At 39.7% G+C, this 3,329-nt stretch overlaps 1 protein-coding gene across 1 annotated transcript in view; it reads right to left on the bottom strand.

Moving 5' to 3' along the window:
• Window positions 1–3,329, bottom strand: part of APPBP2 (amyloid beta precursor protein binding protein 2) — a 46,747-nt gene that overhangs the window by 42,373 nt on the left and 1,045 nt on the right. The window lies entirely within an intron of this gene.

The following is a 3,329-nucleotide window of genomic DNA, read 5'->3' as shown; positions in this document are numbered from 1 at the left end:
GGGGGCGGGGTCTCAGGGAATCAAAGGGCGGAGCAAGCAGCTATGGTGGATCCTCCGCCCTCCCCTAAGGGGCCACACGTCTCAGTGTCCCGATAATTGCTGCAAGCCCCTCTGAGAGAAAGCCGCCCTCAAGTTCCGAGTTCTTCCCATTGCCAGACAGTACAGTCTCTCCCTGTATGAGTCTGGGTCCCAAGAGACTCACCCAGAACTGGAGTTCAGAGAAGTCGGGGGCTTGTGACTCCCTCCCGATTCAAAAAGACAGCCGCATCCTCAGTCTCCAGCCCCTGCCGTACCTCTGCACTTCCGCACCTCCTCTGAATCTCAGTGTGCTTTTCTCTTTCCTTCTAGTTGTAGAATTTCCATTCAGCCAGCCTTTCGGTGGTTCTGGATGATGTCCGTTTTGTCTTTTAGTTGTATTTTTGAATTTGTTGTGGGAGGCAGCAATTTCTGGTGTTTACCTATGCCGCCATCTTGGTTTCTCCAAAACATATTTTAGTGAACTTCCCTTCCCATATTCCTCAGCAGCCATTTCCAACTTTTAGCTTTCCTACATAAAAATCAGCACTCACCCTTACTATTAGATGATCATATCTCTTTATTCATGACAACCATTCTTTACAAATTTACCTATGTTGATACTCTATGTCCTTAACTCAGCCGTGGGCAAACTACGGCCCATGGGCCGGATACAGCCCGTTTGAAATGAATAAAACTAAAAAAAAAAAAAAGAAAAAAAAAAAATAAAAAAAAAAAAAAAAAAAAAGACCGTACCCTTTTATGTAATGATGTTTACTTTGAATTTATATTAGTTCACAAAAACACTCCATCCATGCGTCTGTTCCAGCCCTCCGGTCCCAGTTTAAGAACCCATTGTGGCCCTTGAGTCAAAAAGTTTGCCCACCCCTGCCTTAACTCTTTCCATCTGATTTTAAAGGAAGAAGTGGTCTTTCCCCAATCCAATTTATAACTGATACCTTAATTTATGCAATGGGAAGGAAGGGGCAAGACTCATAAATTAATGTTCTTGCTCATGGATTCTGCTCCACAATTTATTTCTTGCCTTACTGATACATTTATTTAACTTCTTACTGTTTTGGTTTCTGTGAATCAGCCAATACAGATATTTAAGGTCTTCCATTAAAAAAAATCCCTTCACATTTTACTCTGTGTACATTTCAACACCTGTCTCCCTGCCCATTTTAGGAGCAGTCAGCATGCCTACTTTTTCACCTCCCATTCATTCCACAATCCCACCTCCTAACGCTTTATGTGAAACTGGACCAAAACAATCAAAGATGGGGGCCATAGTTGGTTTGGTTCAGTACATAGCACGTCCAAAGGGTCCCAGGTTCGATTCCAATCAAGGGCATGTACCTGGGTTGTAGACTCCTCCCCGGAGCAGGCCCTGTCAGGGTTCATGCAGGAGGCAACCAATCGATGTGTTTCTCTCACATCAGTATTTCTCTGTCTTTCCCTCTCTTCCACTCTCTCTCTAAAAATCAATGGAAAAATATCCTCAGGTGAGGGTTAAAAAAAAGGGGGGGGGGGATGAGGGAATTTTTGGTTCCACGAATACCATAATTTTGTCTATGACTTTGCCTATTGATGGAACTTGGGACTACTAGAGGGATCTAATTATGACTTTCTTCTTGGCTCTAAACTGAAAAAAATGCAACTATAAACAGTAAGACCCTTAAATTTTTCACAAATTGGGCATGAGATGACTATCTTATATGTATTAAAATGCTTAGACTCATATTTATGTGTTGATACACTGTTTAAAATTAAAATTCATTCTTATACTTCCATTCGATTAAAGATTGAAGTCCAGGAATTGACTTTCACTCTAGCTATTTCTATAAAAAGCTAATAAAAATTAGTTCTATAATGTCTTTCATAAAAACAATCTACCTCAAGATGCAAAATCTTTCCAAGCAAGAAAGAAAGGTCTTGGAGGAACTAAATACGTACTAAGTATGAGACCTTGACTAAACTACTTAACTTTTTCACCTCACACAAGGTTATACCCAACTCTGAGGATTAAACAAGATAACGTGTAAAAACACAGTTCCAGGTACATGTTAAATACCTTCCTTCACCTTAGCACAGTGCCATACTCCCAACAGACATACAACTATTAAGGGGTAAAAGTGTCCCAGAAAGAAGCACTATTTTTTAAAAACATATTTTTATTGATTTCAGAGAGGGAGAGACAGAGAAACATCAAGGATGAGAGAGAATCATTGATCGCCTGCCTCCCGCACACCCGCTACTGGGGACCGAGCCTGCAACCTGGGCATATGCCCTTGACTGGAATGGAACCAGGGACACTTCAGTTTGCAGGCTGATGCTCTATCCAATAAGCCAAACCAGCTAGGGCAAGAAGCACTATTAAAACTTTGTGGACTATGCAAAACAAAAAATATGGCAAAAGCATCATCTGTTCATACTCACTAATAATAATCTTCAAATGAAAAACTTCAATTAGAAGCAAGGTACTAGAAGATATCCAAGTATTTTGAGGGAATTCAATTACTAAATGTAATTGGATGTACTTTGATGAAATTTCCAATGATTTTTCTCTAAAAGTGTAAATGATTGCATATGACTTAATAAAATGGACAGAGTTAGTACACACACAACGTTGAAGCTTCCCAGTTGAGAAAGACAACTCTAACTCATCCTTCCCTGGGAGTTATGAATCTTAAATACACACTATTTCCTTAGATATACACAATAGTCAATATATCAAAAGGATTTGGAATGAAGGAATGTCTCCCCCTCCCCCATAATACTATGAATGAGCAAAATGAATCTTCTCCAAATATTTAAGGGGAAAAACATTTGAAATTTTAGAATTGGTTTAAAGCAGTTGGCTTTAGTAGAATGCAGCAAGTCGGCTGCTTTCTGAAAAATTATTTTGGGGTGGAGAAAACAGGCAATCTTCCCAATAAAACAACTGCCATAAAACACCAAGCATTTACAAGAATATACACATCTGTTAAATATCATTTTACACTGTCCCAGCCAACTTACAAAGTAAGAGGAAATATTTAAGGTCTAAGAAATAAATCATACTCTACTTTAGGTCAAATTTTGGTATGGGTGTCTACTGGAGAATAGGTGTTTTCCACGCCAATTCAAGGCAAGAACTGAATAATAACTCCACTGTTCACATTCAAATGTGGGAAGGAAAGGAAAAGGGAGACTCCAAGTCCATAAAGGACGCGGCCCTAGAATAATACGGCGAGTATATAACAAACTCTGTATTTTGAGTGGAAATGTTAGGGGGTCGTCTTATACGCCCAGTCGTCTTATACGCCGGCAAA

Source organism: Myotis davidii, unplaced genomic scaffold (genome assembly GCF_000327345.1).
Source record: "Myotis davidii unplaced genomic scaffold, ASM32734v1 scaffold993, whole genome shotgun sequence".
Lineage (NCBI taxonomy): Eukaryota > Metazoa > Chordata > Mammalia > Chiroptera > Vespertilionidae > Myotis > Myotis davidii.
The sequence above is the reverse complement of the archived record's forward strand: the minus strand, read 5'-3'. Positions and strand labels throughout refer to the sequence as shown.